Source organism: Peromyscus maniculatus, chromosome 19 (genome assembly GCF_049852395.1).
Source record: "Peromyscus maniculatus bairdii isolate BWxNUB_F1_BW_parent chromosome 19, HU_Pman_BW_mat_3.1, whole genome shotgun sequence".
Taxonomy (NCBI): Eukaryota; Metazoa; Chordata; class Mammalia; order Rodentia; family Cricetidae; genus Peromyscus; species Peromyscus maniculatus.
Window position 1 is genome coordinate 61,227,327 of NC_134870.1, and position 18,098 is coordinate 61,245,424.

The 18,098-nt window shown below is 43.5% G+C and overlaps 1 protein-coding gene across 7 annotated transcripts in view; it reads left to right on the plus strand.

Moving 5' to 3' along the window:
- The first annotated feature begins 2,351 nt into the window (after positions 1-2,351).
- The window catches only part of Ccdc68 (coiled-coil domain containing 68), a 58,795-nt gene continuing 43,048 nt past the window's right edge, over positions 2,352-18,098 (plus strand). For 2 of the 7 annotated variants that reach the window (XR_013046164.1, XR_013046165.1), the window contains exon 1: positions 2,353-2,515. The gene's annotated coding sequence lies outside the window, so the exon portion shown is untranslated. Of the gene's footprint in view, positions 2,672-18,098 lie in introns of all 7 variants that reach the window. The other 5 variants (XM_076555452.1, XM_076555453.1, XM_076555450.1 and 2 more) reach the window with 4 other exon arrangements.

Here is an 18,098-nt window from a genome sequence, read left to right on the forward strand (position 1 = left end):
TACCAAACTCACAGGGCCCAAGACCTAACTGCTTAAGAAAGATCTCATGTTTGAACATGTATTTATTTTTACTTTATTTGCATTGGTGTTTCGCCTGCCTACATGTCTGTGTGAGGATGCCAGATCCCCTGGAGCTGGAATTACAGACAGTTGTGAGCTTCAATGTGGGTGCTAGAAATTGAACCCGGGTTCTCTGAAAGAGCAGCCAGTGCAGTGTCTTAACCACTGAGCCATCTCTATGGCCCTGAAAATTCTCATTTTTAAATGGCCATGGTCATTTGAGATTCAGTGTGGGGGGAAACAGGGGGGTAAGATTTACTCTATTAGCAAATCTAATAACACTTAAATATAAAGTCACAGAGCAGTTGTAAAGTAGGAAGCAAGTCACCTCTGTGGGCTGTTCATTATGTTTACCTGGCACATCCTGGGTCAGTGCAGGAATAGAGTTACTGTTGTGAGGAGGATTCTGGCCAGACAGAGGGATGGAGAGAGCCTTATCAGCAAGGTGGCACCAAAAGCTGAGAGAAAGCCAAGCTGAGGGGAGGAAGTATGATGTTTGAGGAACAGGCCGGCAAAAGCAAACAGGAGCAATCCAAAGCCAAATAACAAATGGTTGGTAGCATCTGAACTCCTGTGTTTAAGCCAGGAATAAACATCCGTGGCTATCTTTGGACCATGAGTTTTCTACAAGCATATGCATACGAGTTTAACAGAGCCCCATGGATTAGTGAACAGAACATTACCTGAAAGCTATCACCTAAAGAGTATCATTTTTAGGTTTTCAATCTCTTGCTCTTTCTTGCCAAAGATAATTTCATTAGTTGGTTTTATTTTAAAATTAACGAACTAGTTAATTAATTCGGTGTGTATGCATGTATGTATGTAAATATATGTGCACTGAGCATGTCTGTCTGTGCAGGTCAGAAAACAGCTGTCTAGACTCATTTCTCTCCTGCCGTCTTGTGGGATCTGGGCACTGAATTTATGTGGAAAGAACTGCAAACAGTTACCTCTCTTCTCTGAACCACCTCACTGGTCTTCCTTAATATAAGGCTTCATTTTATAAGGGTGCCTTTATAGGGCTTCGTTTCATTATTGAAAATTACTATTTCTTTGGCTTTAATAAAAATATCAAGTTCTGAAAAAAAAAAAAAAAGCTATCAACTTTCACTTCTCCAATTGGGCCATAATCCACACACATGAATTTGTTGAGAAAATGCCACTTCCTTCCTTCAGGTATGTTGGGTTCAAAGGGAAATTTGGAAAAGCCTTTTGATATTGCGGGGTTAGGCAGCAGTTTTTCATATCCTGTTAAATGTAAAAGGAGTGAAGAAAGAAGTGTTGTTGTTTGGTCTTGTGTCTTTGTTTTTGTTTTTCCTCAAAGGCCTAAACATTTGTAAACTTTCGAAGGGACATAGAAAAATAACTAAAATGGTCTCCCATAAAATAAATATACAGGTCCATACTGATGTAACGGATTGCACAGATATGTGAGAGATAAGGGGAAAAAAGCCTTAAATAGTAATGTCTGGATACTACAGGAAGTAGAGCTCAATCTCCCTCTCACTTGGAGTAAAATGAATTGGATGATTTCAATACAAAGAAGACAGTGTGAGAAGAGAAAAATGGTAACTCAGCGGAGACACCTAGCCTAGCCTTGACTTTAATCACGGAATCAAGGTCAACATTGCCAGTGATGTCCTGTTGCCATCATCTTGACCACGAGAGGGGACTGGTCCCTGTGGTTTTCTTCCTCGTACACACATAGCCACGTGTGAAAGACACCTGACGGACAGGTGGGATACTTACATAAACCTCACTGGTGTACCTCAAATCGCCAAAGCTCTTCGAAACAAGGAAGGACTAAGAAACTGTCACAGACCAGCGGAGTCAAGGTGACCTATACTAATGCCATGTAGCATTTTGAATGGGATCTTGGGGGTGGGGGTAAAAGGTATTAGCTAAAAAACTAGTGACATTTGCAGAAAGTTTGAGGTTTGTTACTAGTAATGGGCATTGTTAGCTTCACAGATTCGACACACCCACCTCTGTGAAAGTGTGTACCTTGGAGGCACTGGCTGAGGGGTCAAGGGAATTTTTCCTCCTGATTTTTCAACTGTTCGGTTTCAGATCATCCCCAAATAAAGTTTTATTAAAACACACACACACACACACACACACACACACACACACACACACACACACACACACCACACACACGAAATGAGTTTGTGTACTTAGGTGCAAATAGTTCTTCATCAGCTAGGGCCCCTCCTCTAGGGCCTCTCTCTTGGGACAGGCCCCTTAGGGCGTGGTCCGCACGTCCCAGGCTTTGGAGAGCAGAGGCTCCTCCCACGGGGCCCGCCCGGCACCGGACTCTGCCCTGGACGCCCTACCTAACTGAGCACTAGCTGCCCACAGTCGCCAAACTGCACCAGCTGGGGACCGACCTTGGGCTCATCCCGGATCTCCCCGAGCTGCAGCAGGCGGGGCCGTGCACTGAGCGCCTTCCAAGGTAGGCGAGCCCCATACAGCTGTGGCCGCACCAGAGGCGCGCCAGGTGTGTGTGTGTGTGGGGGGGGGACACGCCAGGTGACCTTGGAGCGGGTCACCCAGTGGAGCTTTGAGCCCTGGGACGGTTCCTGGAAAGGAAGGAAGAGGTCTTGAAGAGGTGAGGAGGGTGTTTCTTGGAACCTCAGTTCTGGGCGCTCGAATTCCCTGGCCCGAAGTTTCAAGGGAGAGAGAAAGTTGCCTTTCTCCTACAAAGGAATCCACCCCAGGGCACACACACCTGCTTGTTTATTTAGGGTGTTGTTAGTCAGTCCCTTAGTCAGAACTCCGGAGACACGGGCTGCCTGCCTGTTTCAGCGATCCTGTAGAAAACGCTGATTCCACTGGCGCGGCCGTTTCTGCTTCCGCGATTTTTAGCAGCAGAGATGAGCAAAGGTATCTATCAGCTGTTAGCGCGAAGCTGCAGGTGCAGCAAGGGGACAGCCCACTGCTGAGCAGTTTCCTGCCGTTCGGTCTAGATTTTAGACGGGCCCGGGCAGCGTTGCCAGCGAGCAAAATCACCTACAGAGGCAGTTCGGGTGCTAGGATCACCGTGGTTGTGAATTTTCAGCCTCTTTCAGGAGGAAAAAAAAAAAAAAAGTGAACATAAACTTCAGAGCATAGCGCATGCCTCCAGCCCCAGGACATAATAATGTTCCGCCGTCAGTCACCTCACAGCTGTTTTACTCGAAGGATCGAGCCTCCTGCCCCCTTCCGTTTGTGCTATATAAAGGTTAGCTGAATTAGATGATACTTTGGCGAACAGAAAGTTGAGGAATGACAAAAGGTGGTGTAGCCTCCCGATGTTACCCCTGTGCCATTAAATATTCAGCTCTACTGAAGACTGGTTTTCCAGAAACTTGAGCTGGGCCGGAGTGTCAGGTGACCGCGCACAATTGGTGCTCTTCTTCTGTGGTTCTGAGGTGCCCCTCTCCCTCTGTCTCTCCATGCAGAGGGAGGGGGAAGGGAAGGGAGAGGGGAGAGAGACCATGCCTTGTGTCTCAGGCAGATAAGAACAACTCAGGCAGTCTGCTCAACTCCAGAAATAATGAAAAGAGGCCGCATGTCCTAGGACCCACACAGACAGACAAGGTCTTAAGATTCGTAATTTGTTCATTTCAAAATAAATTGATCCTCTGTCCTAACCAGAAAGAGACTTTGAAATAAACACAGGCACTGTTCAAGACTTACTAATAGGAGCCACAACCCGAATAAATATCCACATAATATCATTTTTTGAGCTTGGCTATTTCAAATGTGCTCCAACAGTGGACTTGGGGTGTAATGGACCTTTTGGCCAAAATGCTTTTAAAAAAATGTAAGTTAGATTTGACCGAAGCTGTAAAAATATTTACTTCAGAAAATTGCTGATGAGAGAAAAGATGTTGAAGAGAATTGAAAAGTGATTAAACTTGTAGGTTCATGTATTTTGAACTGAGACAGGTGCATCCAATTTAGATGACCATTTGTTGATTGAAGCATTTCAAATCAACAAACATGCGCTACAAACGACTCGTGGATTGATTCAGGTTGTAGTCACCCAACAGTATCTTGTGTTTGATTAATTTATAACATGTTCAAATAAACTTACATTTTGTGAAGCACGAAATCTGCCCTCTACATGGGTTTGGGAAACAAACGTTAGTAGGCTTGTTTATTTACATTCAGCTTTAGAAAATACTTGAAGCAATTCTGAGTTTGTGGAGCAGACCACACATTCTTTAGGTCAGCATGGTGTTCCTGCCTGGCACCATATTCCATGTTGAAGGCACAGGAAGACACATTCCTGTCTGGTTATACAACAATGGATCCCTCCAGGGCATTGTACGATCAGATATCAGGAAGAATACCAACAGCAGCCTGTCAATTTTGACATGGATATGAGAAACTTCCTTCTGAAAGAAGTTTTCCTCACTTATAACTAAATCTACAATGTAGAGAACTCCATGCTATTTTGGCCAGTGCTGTTTTATTTTCTGTAGATTTGGGGAAAACTTAGGAACTATGGATTCTTGGTTTAATACTACTAACATGGAACTATTGAGCCTAAAATGTCAAATGTCAGTGTCTTAAAGAATAACTAAAGATTAAATGTGTTGCGTTGGGTAGCAGTGATTCTGGAGAGAAATGTGAGCAAAAATTTTTAAATTTAAGAAAAACTTATTCACACAATTATTTCCCCTTTAAATTAGAAAGAACATAGCAACAATTATTGCAATTTCCCATAGCGGGCAAATCAGATATGTTCAAGTTATTCTTGCCTTTATTTGGTTTCCTTGAAAACAAGTTTGTTGGAGGTGAAATCAAAATACTCTGAAACATATCTGATTTCCTGCAGTGCAGGGGATCAAACTCAGGACCTAGTGCACACTTGGAAAACACAGGTACCAGCTGAGCTACATCCCCAGGCAGTTTTTGATATCAACATTACAAATATATCATCTCATTCCTGTTAAACAGTGGAATTTTCTGTCTGAAACTGTCTAGGAAATCAAGTAATCTTGTCCCAGTGTTGCAAAAGCAGTGAGTGGCTTTTGGAAATAACTTAGGATTCAGGAAACTGATTGCTCTCTAGGCCCCCATTTACCTTGCTGTGTACTTTGACAAGGGACGCCTTTGGAGGAGGGTAATGCATGATGATTAAGGCTTTTCTGTCCTTGAGCTGAAACTCTTGTAAAGAGTCCCCGGGTTCTGAGATCCAGGGAGAAGACAATGTCTCCATGAGTGCCTTTCTGTCACTGCTCAAAGTTCCCACTGTAGAAAACATGAACAGTAAGATAGCATGAGGTCTTCTTTTTTTTTGGGGGGGGGACTTAGAATGCAAGAAATTTTTAAGAAAGCCTAATTTGAGGACAAGATAACTTGAATCAAATAATATTATTTTCTGTATTGAATATGTTCTCACATACAGCTCGACTTTCCTGTTTGAAACGTCAAAGGAGCCTTCTGAAGGTCCTGTGAGAGACTATGACTGTTCGAGCCTAGCCAGACCTTTTGTTTTTCCCACCTTGATAAAGGTTTCCAGTACCACAAAACAGAAGCTCTGGAAAAGCTTTGCAGTGGCAATCTCATTCCAAATCCCCCCTAAGTAGTTTGCTCCCCATCCAGGATTCCATCTCCATCCTTTCCCCCGCCACACACTTCAGGAATTAGTGTGGAAGCGTCTCTCATGCTGTGTGGCTCCACCAAGAGGAAGAACTCCATAGACATTGAGCTGTGAGTGCCTTCTGATTATTTTCCTTGAGTTCATCTATGTTGTTAAGATTGACAGAAGGTAGTCCATCCTGTCAACACCAGGCATCTATCTGCCCCTCTCTAGTATCTTTCTATTATCACTTGAGTCTATAAGAATGGTGTTTTGGGAGAACCAGGCATCTTCATTGTACAGAAAGGATCAGAAATGGTAGCAGAAAGAACGGTCTTGGCTGCTTCAGGCTCTGAACAGATTTCGTAGTCATTGCTTCAATAATCTGCATGTAAAGGGACTCCAGAAAACCATTCAGAAGGGTCAGGTATTTTAGTGCTGCAAGAGGAGTTGAAGGTTCATGAGTCAAATTTAGATCGTGTTGCAAATACTCATCTATTTCTTACGTATTTCTTCCTGCTCTTTTATGTTAGTACCTGGTGCTCATGATTAACTTTATTTTTTTCCCTTATATTGAAAATAGATATTTCTCAAACAATATATTCTGATTACAATTTCCCCTCCCTATGCCTCCCAGTTCCTCCTCCCCGTCATCCCATCCCAGTTCCTCCTCCCCGTCATCCCATCCCAGTTCCTCCTCCCCGTCATCCCATCCCAGTTCCTCCTCCTCGTCATCCCATCCGGATCCACACCCTTTTGTTTCTCTTTAGAAAACAAACAGGCACCTAAGAAATAATACTGAAAGAAAGGAAAATAAAATAAAAACAGAAGAAAAAGTACAAGACACACAAATAAACACAGAGATGCACATGTTCATACACATAGGAATCCCATAAAAACACAAAAGTGGAAGTCATAATATATATGCAAAGGACCTGTAGGGTTAAAAAAGACAAAAAGCCCTGATAAAACATTATGAGATAAATAACCTCCAAAGATGCCACTGAGTTAGTTTTCTAGCCATCTGCTGCTGGGCATGGGACTTACTTAAGAGTGGTTTGTTTACCCATGAGACTCCCCTAGAGAAAACTAATTTTTCATTTGCAAGTGATTATCAAATAGAGATAGCTTTTGGGTTATGGATGGAAATCGGTGTCCATCTACCTCTCTTATTTCTAGGAGCCCATCAGAGGCAGATGAGTGCAGGCCCTGTTCATGATGCCACAGCCTCTGTGAGTTCATAGGTGTGCTGTGTCCAGAAGGCCTTGTTTCCTTGGTGTCCTCCATGCCCTCGGGCTCTTATACTCTTTCCACCTCCTCTTCCAAAGAGATCGTTGAGCATTTGGGGGAGGGGGCGTGGCTACTGTAGTAGGGTTGCTGGACTCCAGTGGAGACATATTGTCCTGGCTGTTATTTGCGTTTTTAGGCTGATGTCTAGTCATCTGGGTTTAGGATGATTGTAATTCTAGGTGCCGATACCTGGTCTTGTTTTTGTTGGGTGGGTATTTGGTTCCTTGTTTTCTTTTGCCTTCTCTTGTTCTTAGGAGAGTGTGGAGCTGTGGGTTCCCTGGTGGGGAATGCTTCTGTGATACTGCCAAGTGGTGGCTACTGGGAGTATGGGATATAAAGTCTTTCTGGGTATTGGGAGCTGACACTCAAGAATGGATGGGCTAGAAGGGGGCTGAGGGGATCCTCTGGAGGGAGAAAATCAGAGTTGGCCACTGGAATCTGGGTAGACCCCTGGAGTGGGGACAGAGAGGGAGGAGAGGCCACGTAGGTGGTCTGTTTCAGAGCTTGGGATGAGATGGGGTGATCCAGGGATTGATTACATGGTTTCCTGGCTGAATTGGACCAGAGGGTTTCCAGGAATGTCAGTGGGAGTTGAGACAAAGGGATGGGGTGGCGAGAAGGGCTATAGTGTGATCCTCTGGCAATGAGTGCTGCGAAGGGGAGGCCTCAGCAGGCAGTATGCTACAGAGCTGGGGATGAGACTGGGGGACTGAATTTGGAGGAGAGGAGGAAGAGTGAAAATCACCTCACTGCTTCCCTGGTCAGTGTGTCCAGTGGGTAGCCAGGGAAAATCGGTGATGAACTGTCTTGATCCTCTTAGAAGGCTCTTCTTGTCTCTGTTATCACAGCACGTCACAGCACAATGTGAAACAGTTTTGTCGTGACTTTGACCCCTGTTTTCCATAGCCTTTTCATAGTCAGCCTTTCCTGCACTCCCAGACCAGAAGCCGTAGATCTGTATCCATGGGCATTTGACCAGGACTATACAGAACAAGGTATGAAATTCCATCCTGTGGAGCAGTTCTTTACCCCCTAACTGTCAGGCCACTATTCCACCAGTGAGCTCATTGCCTGGTGGGTTGGTCATTGCACCATGCAGGATCCAGCCCTGAGCAAGACTACTGCTGTCTTCTTTTTTCCTGTAGCCTACATAGCACCTTCTGGCTCTATGAAAGCAAGAGGTGGGAGGTGTCCTGGCTGGTTTAAGATTGATTACTTATTTCTCTGTGTTCAGAAGTCAAGTGTGTGGTGCGTTCAGCAATTGGGCCTTACCATGCAGTTATGATGGGTTACGAAGGGTAATGACAAATGGCAATAGCCTGTCTTGTTTTGGAGATCCCTGGGGTCTCCCTGACCAATACCAATGCTAATTCCATTCAAAATCTTTTTGTTTAATTTTTTTTTTTTTTTTGGTTTTCCGAGACAGGGTTTCTCTTGTGTAGCTTTGCGCCTTTCCTGGATCTCACTTGGTAGCCCAGGCTGGCCTCGAACTCACAGAGATCCGCCTGGCTCTGCCTCCCAAGTGCTGGGATTAAAGGCGTGCGCCACCACCGCCCGGCTTAATTTTTTTTTTAAAGTTGTGTTTTGAAATTAGTTTCCTGAGTGCAGGGTTTTCATACATCCTCACTTTTGGTTAACTCACTTTCCACTCCCCCCTTCCCTCCATTCTCCAGCTTCCATTCTTGCTTAATCCTGTTGTGGGTTTTTTTACTCTTTTTTTTGGGAGGGGGGGCGCCACCCAGCTTCCAAATAAACCACACATAGAGGCTTATCTTACTTATGAATGCCAGGCCATAGTTTGGCTTAGTTTCTTGCCAGCTTATCTTAACTTATCCCATCTATCTTTTGCCTCTGAGCTTTTCCAGTTCTCTTACTTCTGTAAATCTTACTCTATTCCATGGCTGGCTGTGTAGCTCAGTGGTTGAGTCCTGGAGTCCTCCTCCTTTTCTGGCTCCTAGCTAGCTCTTTCCCCCCAGATTTCTCCCTCTATCTATTCTCTCCGCCTGCCAGCCCCACCTATCCTTTTTCCTGCCTTGCTATTGGCTGTTCAGCTCTTTACTAGACCATCATGTGTTTTACACTGGCACAGTAACACAGCTTCACAGAGTTAAACAAATGCAACACAAACAAAAGTAACACACCTTAAAATAATATTCTACAACATAATTCTATAGCTCTTGGTATTCCCCCCTGTTCTTTCATTTCACGTGTCTTCTACCATCCCTTCAGCTGGTGTTTTCGGGTTGGGTTGTGAGATAGTAACTTCTGTGTGGCTTTTCACACCACCTTCCTTCAGTTAACCCTCCTCTTTCCTGCTTTTCCCTGTACTGAACAAAAATAATCCAATTAAAAATGGGCTGTGTCTTAATACAAGGGGAGGTGCTTAGTCTTACTTAGACTCGAAATGTCATGTTTTGTTGATATCCATGGGAAGCCTGCCCTTTCTGAATAGAAATGGAGGACTGGATGGGGGAGGGGATAGGGAGGTTTGGGAGAGATAGGGAGGAGAGGAGGGAGGGGAAACTGCTGTCAGAAAGTAAAGGAGAAAGAGAGGGAGAGAGAGAGAAGAAGAGGAGGAGGAGGAGAAGGAGAAGAAGAGGAGGAGGAGGAGAAAGAGAAGAAGAAGAAGAAGAAGAAGAAGAAGAAGAAGAAGAAGAAGAAGAAGAAGAAGAAGAAGAAGAAGAAGAAGAAGAAAGAAGAAGGAGAAGAAATGGGCTGTGGAACTGAACAAAAACTTCTCAAGAGAAGAAATGTAAATGCAAATGGCAAGGACACACTAAGAGTTCTCAGTATCCTCAGCCATCAGGGAACAGAAAAGTAAAACTGCTCTGGAATTCTTCTTCCCTCAAGTTGGAATGGCCGTCATCGGGAGAACAAGTGTCAGCAAGTGCTGGTGTGGAGGCAGGGGAAAGGGGAACTCATGTGGTGTTGGTGGGACCATGAATTAGTGCAGTCACTTTGGAAATCAATCTGGAGGTGTCTCAGAAACCAAGAACGAGAACAGCCATGTGGCCTAGTGATACCAACCTTGGCTATGTACCCAGCAGACTTCGTAACCTGCTACAGATATGCTTCATCCCATGTCCATCGCTGTTGTATTCACAATCGCTCGGAAATGGAACCAACTAGATGTTCATCAACAGGCGGATGGGTCAAAGAGTGGTTTATACATAAACACAGTATTAGTCGGCTACAAAGAAAAGTGAAGTCTGCAAACAGACGGATGGACCTGAAAAAATTGTTTTGAAGGAGGTTACTCAGGTTTGGAAGAACGAATGTTTTATATTTTCTCCCACATATGGATTCTAATTTGTTGTGGGTATTTAACCTGGAGGCCAAATGGAGGCCAGGAAACTAGAAAAGGGAACTTTTGTGTGGGAAAGGGGCAAATTAAGGGAGGGAGGATAATGGATTATAGATAAACACAAGTGGAACACTGGGGCGGGGCAGAAAGGCTGAAGCTGGGAGGGGTCTGCAAATACAACGGCAAGCAATTCCTATGACCAGACATATTATATAATATATTGTACTTGCAGTGATAGTTCTCTTCCAAAGAAATACCTTATATTTTATATCTAGGAATTTTCTCTAGGTCTTATGCATAATACACACACACACACACACACACACACACACACACGCGCGTGTGTGTGTGTGTGTGTGTGTGTGTGTGTGTGTGTGTGTGTGTGTGTGTGTGTACTGAAGAATAAACACATGGATGAACAGAATTAACCCTTCCTAAGAATATCATAGCGGAAGGCTTGGAAGCAGAGCTTAGGTTCTGTGTTACATGCATGCCTTGGGCTGTGCTTCATTTTCAGGTATAAAACCTGTCACCCAGGCTTACAACCAGACACTGAATGTCACCATTGTGTTGTGTAATGTCACAGAACAGGTGTGCTACTTAATATTTTAGGCATAAAATTCTTTCCAAGGCTCAGAGATGCATGGCTCCTTCCTCTCACAACCTGCTCATCCTGTGGGACTTTTCTACTAACTAACTTTTACAGTTGAGCTGGTATCAAAGCATACATCTATCCTAGTGATCAAAAACAAACAATGTTGTTAGTTCAGGGCCAAAATTCTGAAACCTGAAAACGCAGAAAATGTGGCAAAACCAGTCAGGGGCTCCTGCTTACAGAACACTGTAATTGCCTGAATGACGTTGCCAGTAAGAATCTGCTGTAAGGATGTGTACTTGCCTCCAGAATTGGTGGGGAAGTTGAAAAACCAGGTTCGTAAGGTGGGAGGGTCCCTGTGAGGCTAATTCTGTAAGATTACAACTAAGGAAGAGCAGGTGGGGCTCTTCCTGGAAGGCCAATGGCCACCACCACTTTGCTTCTTCCTTGGTGGATTTGTGAGGGGATTTTTCTTTCAAGACTAGGGCCGAATGTAAATGATGATTCCATCAATCTGGGGGGCACATCATGTTCTGGGTAGCCAGTGCCCGCTGCTCTGTGCTGTCTGCCATGGTGCCCTCAGAACGAACTCAAGCAAATCCACTTTGCCCCTCCTCCTGCTCCCACCTGGAATCTGCTTTTCCAGGTAGCCACAGGTTTTACTCTGTTCCAGATTTTTCTCCAGTGGGACCTCCCTGAGTTGGCTTCCTTTGTGTTTATCCCTAGCAGCACTTTCTTTCATCCTGCTCCCCCAGTCCGCTTTATTCTTTACGCTGCCCCCCCAACACACGTATTTATGTATTCCTCTCTGCCTCCCTTGCTGAACTCAAAGTTCTATGTAGCAGTCTTTTCAGAGACTGAACCTGTAGACACAGCTCCTTCCGCAGCAACGTTCAGGAAATCTCTACTGCAAGAAAGGATGAACCACCAGGGAAAGAAAGGAAATGTCTTTGCTAATGTTTCTTGACAACAAGTAGCCCTGTCTTGGATCCCTACAGCAGCAGCTCTAATCTACAACCACCAGCTGAGTGGCTTAAACAGAGGTTTGCCGTTTTGGAGTTCTGAAGTTTGGAAGTCTAAGATCCAGGCATTTGCAAGTTAGATCTGTTTGGGAACACGGAAAAGAGTCTGTTGCAGGCTTCCCTCCAGGCTGCTAGAGGTCTGAAGCAAATCCTTGAAACATCACTCCATGTGTGCCTTCATCTCCACATGGCCTTGTTCTAATGAGTCCATCTCCAAACCCCCCTTATACATAAAGGTGTCTGCAGTTGGAATGGAGGTCACACTGCTACTGTGGCACATCATTTTTACTTACTCTTACTATACATGCAGTTACCCTATTTCAAAGAAAGTCCTGTTTTGAGATCCTGGGGGCTAGGACTTCAGCCTGTAAATTTGGAGGAGGGTCACAGATAGATGGGTAGCAAAGCCTTATATGAACTTACTTCATACTCCCTTAGGTCTTCTCATGTCTTTGAACAGTGAAGTGGGTTTAATTATATCATTCAGGTCCAGTGGTGTATTGGTTTATCTCACAGAAAACAATGTACCACAATATGTCTGCATAGCTGTATAGACTGTAAACTATTGCTAACATCATCATTTGGATATGTTGACAAACTACTGATGCTTTAGCAATAAGGAATGACTGATATAATTTGCTGATTTCAAAATGCCCCTCAAGCAAACTTCCCTTTGTAGCCCAGCTCAGAGTGCAGACTATTTCAAATTATTACCTGATTTTTTTTCCCCAATGGGGGGAAAAAAACCACTCAGCCTGCTCTTCAGCTTTAATTATGGATAATTGTCTCATATTTTATTTACTCATATGACAAACATGTGCAAATCATTCATTATGTATTATGTGTGCTTAGTGCTTGACAAATATTAACTCACAAACCGCCCCCTGTTGATTTTTATTATTAATAGTTAATATTTCCTGAATTTTACTATAAAAGAAACTGAGGCACTGAACGATGGGGGAGCACCCATGCTGACTGTCTCCTGGGTGGTGATGTATCCAAGGGGCCACGAAGCTAGGAGAGCTCCCTCCAAACTTTTTAGCTACAGAACCCTTTTTATTCACTGAAAGCTCTAGGGATGACGCTGTGTGGTAAGACAAAGCAAAGCTGCCTTGGCTGAAGATGAGGGGCCATCCCAGCACCCCCTGCTGCCTTGTTTACAAGGCCTGATATAGGAAATACCTCCTCTTGGCACGGTGCCACATGGAAGCTGTCTTCAATCCATCCTAGCATAAAACAAATAAAGCCTTTCCTCGCTTTAATTAACTGATTGTGTTTTATTTTGAACATTTTATCTGTCTAATCTACTTCTGGCTGAAATAAAATGCTAACATGGATTTTCCCCAGGATGATAATGCCATATGGCTGGTTGGACTTTGCTGCCTGCCCCCCTCCCCCCCCCCCCACACCACACGCACCTCTATCTAGGATTTCTTTATTCCACTCAGGGACTCTAGGCACAAAAGTTTTCTGAACCAAAGAGAAATGGAATTTAATTTCATACAGATACCATTGGATGTAAAGCTCTCAAACCACAGGGGTCTGACTTCTCTCCCCTGTTATGGATGGCTCGTCTTTGGAGGTTATTAGGAATAGAGAACAAGAGTGCAGTAGCATTGGCATTTGCAGTCCATTGGTCCATTGAGTGCCTCCTTGCAACCAGCCAATAAGAATAACCCATTTTGCATTTTGGGGGATCGTCCCCCTTATTTTGCATTTATATATAAATTCAGGCTAAAATTGCATGTAACTTTTTACAACTAGTGGTAGGGAGGATGGTGTTTTTGAGAGAACGTAATTGAGGGTGACTTTTCAGGGATGAAGGAGGAGATGCCCTTGTTATTAGGCATGAAAGTCAGAGAAGAAAACGTATTTTAGGATCTATGACATGGGCCCAATGTGCTTGTGAAACTGGGAAAGACAAAGAAAGCAGGGGACTGTTTTTTTCCCCCTGAAGATTCGAGTTTAGTGATGAAATGCATGCACACAACGCATACCATGTGAAAAAGGAAAGTGAAAGTACCTCGGTCCAGTAAGGCTGTGGAGAAGCGAGTTGCAGTGGAGAAAACATCCCCAGCTGGGGGATGGCTTTGCTTGCCTCCAATCACCCACTCCACCGTCCCTACTCCCTGCCATGCCCCGATGCCAACATCAGCAGACTTTTTTCCTCCCTGGAAACGGACAGATAGTAAATACTTCAGTTTTGCTTGCTGTGTACTGCTTCTGTGGTAGAGGCTCACCTGTGCCGTTGTAGGGCCTAAGTATCAGGGACTGTATGCCAGCAAACAGCCACCGCTGTGTTACGGCGCAACTTCTGTATATAGGTATACGGACACTGTTAGTTACTTTAGTACTGCTGTGACCACAGACAGCCTAGGGCGGGAAGGTCTGCTTTGACTCATCGCCAAGAGATTTCAGTACATCCTGGTGGGAAGGTAGGGCAGCAGAAGCACATGTGGAGGCTCGTGACAACATGGCAGACCAGCTACACAGAGAAGGAGGGGAGAAAGGGGTGATTAACAACCTCCAAAGGCTCACCTCTCGCCACCCATGTCTGCCAGCTACACCTCACTGTCCAAAGCTTCATAGTCACCCCAAAACAGTACCACCTGCCTGAGGAACAGGTGCACAAAACATCAACTGGAGTATGTTTCAGGTTCAAGCTCCATTTGTTTGTCTGAATTTAGTGCTTACGAATTTCAACTTCATATGCATTTCACATTTCATGAGATGATATACTTTTGGATTATTTGGAAGCATTAAAAAAAATACAAGAATAATATTTGTAGGCTGTGCAAGCAGAGGAGGCCCAGACAGAAAGCAAAAGTATAGTTTGCTGACCATCTTCTTCAAGTTTCTGAACACATTGCTTATTGTCTCTAAGGGGTTTTATTTTTCTTTGAGCATTCAAATGTTGTTGTGGACCAAGTCCCTAATCCTGGAAGAGACTTCAGAGGCCCAAGAGAGGGAAGTACTTCCATGTTGTTCCACACAGCGGACTTGATGCTGCCAAATTGAGTTCTGCTGAAACAAAGAGAACCGTTGCTGCCTTCTGAGAGGATTTGCAATAAAATGGAAAATTCTTGGCATGCCCTGTCAATTTCATTGAAGATTAAAGGATAAACTCAGGGCTTTGTGGCTTCCCTAGAGGCAATCTTCTTGCAAAGTGCTGCAGGCCAATATAAAAATTCTCTCTGTCTTTTAGCAGCGTGGGTCATTGCTAGATTTTAAGCATTTTGCTGTTTCTTTCTAGGGAACACAGTCTGAATGGGGTGGAAATATCCTTGCACTTGGAGTGAAAAAGACCAGGGTTTGAGTTTTGTCTCTGTTAGTTTTACTGTGATCTTGGATAAGATGACATCACTATGGGAGTCTTAACTTTCCAATCAGTAGAGAAGGTCAAATAATTCTACACTTCGATTTTGTACACAGAATGGATTGCATCTTGTTTTCTATTGGTCAATTTTCTCATCGCTGTGACAAAGTGTCTGAGGTCCAACTTAAAGGAGGGTAGATTTACTTTGGCCCACCGTTTTGGGAGGGTGGCTCTGTGGTGGGACCCTATGGTAGAGTTCCTTGCTTGGAGGAAGGACCAGGAGACTGGACACTGGATCAAAAGCAAGGCCTGGCTGTAGTACTGAAAGGTTACAGCCTTTCAGAGACCCTTCTTCTCTAGCCAAATCATCTAGAGGCTCTGTAAACTTCCAAATCGTGCCATCAGTGTTAGAACATACTGATGTGTGGAGAACATCATAGACTCAAGTCACCTATCGTTTGCCAAACTTTTGAATAAGACATGAATGTAGTCTTTGTCTGACCTCCATCTTTACTGTTTATTCCTCCACAGCAGGTCCTATTGTTATTATTTTACCCACAAAAATCCCAACAAGTGTCACTAACAGACAATTTTCTAAAAGGATGTCTTCATTCCATTAAGTTTAGAAACATAAAGGGTTCTTTGTGTCAGTGAGTGTGTGTGTGTGTGTGTGTGTGTGTGTGTGTACATGTGTGTGCCTGTTTATGTTTGTGCAGGTATGCATGTAGAGGTCAGAAGATAACCTCCCTGATATTCCTCACATACTGCCCACGTTTTAAATTTTTTTTGAGACAGGCTTTTTCTTTGGCCCAACACTGGTCAAATAGGCTAGGTTGGCTGATAAGTGAGTTTCAGGGATCCGCTTATTTCTTGGTTCTGGAATGCTGGGGTTACAAATGAGTGCCACCATGCCTGGCTTTTTCCATGGATTCAGTGGGGTTGATTTCAGCTCCTCATGTTTGTAAGGCAAACACTTTACCAAATAAGCTACTTTTCAGTGTGTAATAAGAATTCTTCACTATCAGCTTTTTCCAATCAATCTAAAAACAAAAACAGAAACAAAAACTACATATGCCTAGTGTGTTTAAGGCAAAATTCAAACAAGATTCATCTATTGTATTTGGCTGTGTGTGTCTTAAGACTCTTTAAATTTTTTTTTTACTTTTTTAAAAATTGTATTTTATGTGTATATATGTGCCTGTGTGTATGTATAGCACACGCATACAAATGTCTGGGAATGCCAGAAGAGGGTATCAGATTCCCTGGAACTGAAGTTGTAGGTGATTGTGAGTGGCTGATGTCAGTGCTGGAAATCAAATATATCTATATTTTATCAATATATCTTGCTGCTCCTCTTCAAGAGCAGCAAGTGTTCGTAACACTGAGCCATCTCCGAGCCCCAAGACTTAATCTGTAGCAGACTTAGTTACCTGGATGCCTGAGTGTTGAAGCCCATGTTATTCATTAGCCTGTTTTTACTCAGTGTTCTTAGCTGAGCTTGAGGATTCTTTTAGATCTAATCCTTGGTAAGCAGTTCCAAATGCTATAGTTTCTAAGTCTGTCTATTCTTTTGAGCTTATTAGCTGACATACCATAAAAACTTTCCATTATTAACTATTTAGTTACTGAAAAATAGTCAGTGTGTTAATGATGTGACATGTGCTTGCTGTATTCTTTTCTTTCTTCTGCCTTTGTCCCATTTCCATCCGTTGGTTGGCTCAGCAGCTTGCTGGGGGAGACAATGGAGACCGTGACAGTGGTGAGCTCTCACCTGTTATGTACGGTGATATTTTATTTGTGCTGAAATGCAATTTTATTTGCATGTTAATAAATAGAAGTGCCTGGGGGTCAGAGCTAATAACAAGCCACTTAGCAGAAGTCTGGCAGTGATAGCACACGCCCTTAATACTGATCACATGACAGACAGAGCTCTGTGTGTTCAAGGACACTACCAGTATGGAGACACACACCTTTAATCTCAATACCAACCATAGAGACTGGAGGTCTGTATAGACAGGCAGTGATGAGGAGGTCATGTGGTTGGGTTTACAACTAATGAAAAGGCAGACCAGAAAGTCAATAAAAAGACAGACACACGGGAAGTAGGTCTCTTTCTCAGGGGAAGAACAGCAGTGGCAGGGTGTGGTAAGAAGGAGATTTTAGTCTCAGCTCTTAGCTACTGCTCTGACCTCTTAAGCTTTTCTCAAGGAATAAGTGTTTCTTATTTAATAAAACCATTCAGAATTACATCTACAGTTATGAGTTCAAGGATTTAGGGTGTGTGATATTATTCAGGTGCTCACAGTCATTTACCATGGCCAACATACTTTATTCAAATAGTATTTGATCACCTGTCATGCTTAGCTTTATGGACTTTGTGTTCTTGACATGAATCACCCAAAAAGCCCTAGATTCTCCGCAGGAGGACAAGGTATCCGGAGAATACAGCCTGTCCACCAGGAATGTGATTGTGACTCTGTCGGAATCCCAATCACTGTGTCTGTTCCTCCTTCGCTCTTGTGTATTTGTGTTCCTGTGTGTGTGTGTGTGTGTGTGTGTGTGTGTGTGTGTGTGTGTGTGTGTCTATAAAGTCAGGGTCTCACTCAGGAGCCCAGGCTGGTCTGAAACTTGCTTTGTCAAAGCTGTGAGTCAAAATTTTTCTTTATTCATATCATTCACCTTTAAAAGAAATAAAACATGATATTGTGTATTCATTCTGTACTATGTTTTTTAATTGAGTCGTATACCATAAAGAATATTCCATAGCAGCAACCTACTTACTAATCCTATTTGAGTGTATTTGGATTTCTTCCATTTTTTCCATTAGAGGGTCTTTTGATAAACAACCTTTCTAGAGGTTCTACAGGATACAGGCATACAAACACACAATTTGATTGTAGCTGTATTTCTAGTTCCACAGTCATTTATTATAGCAT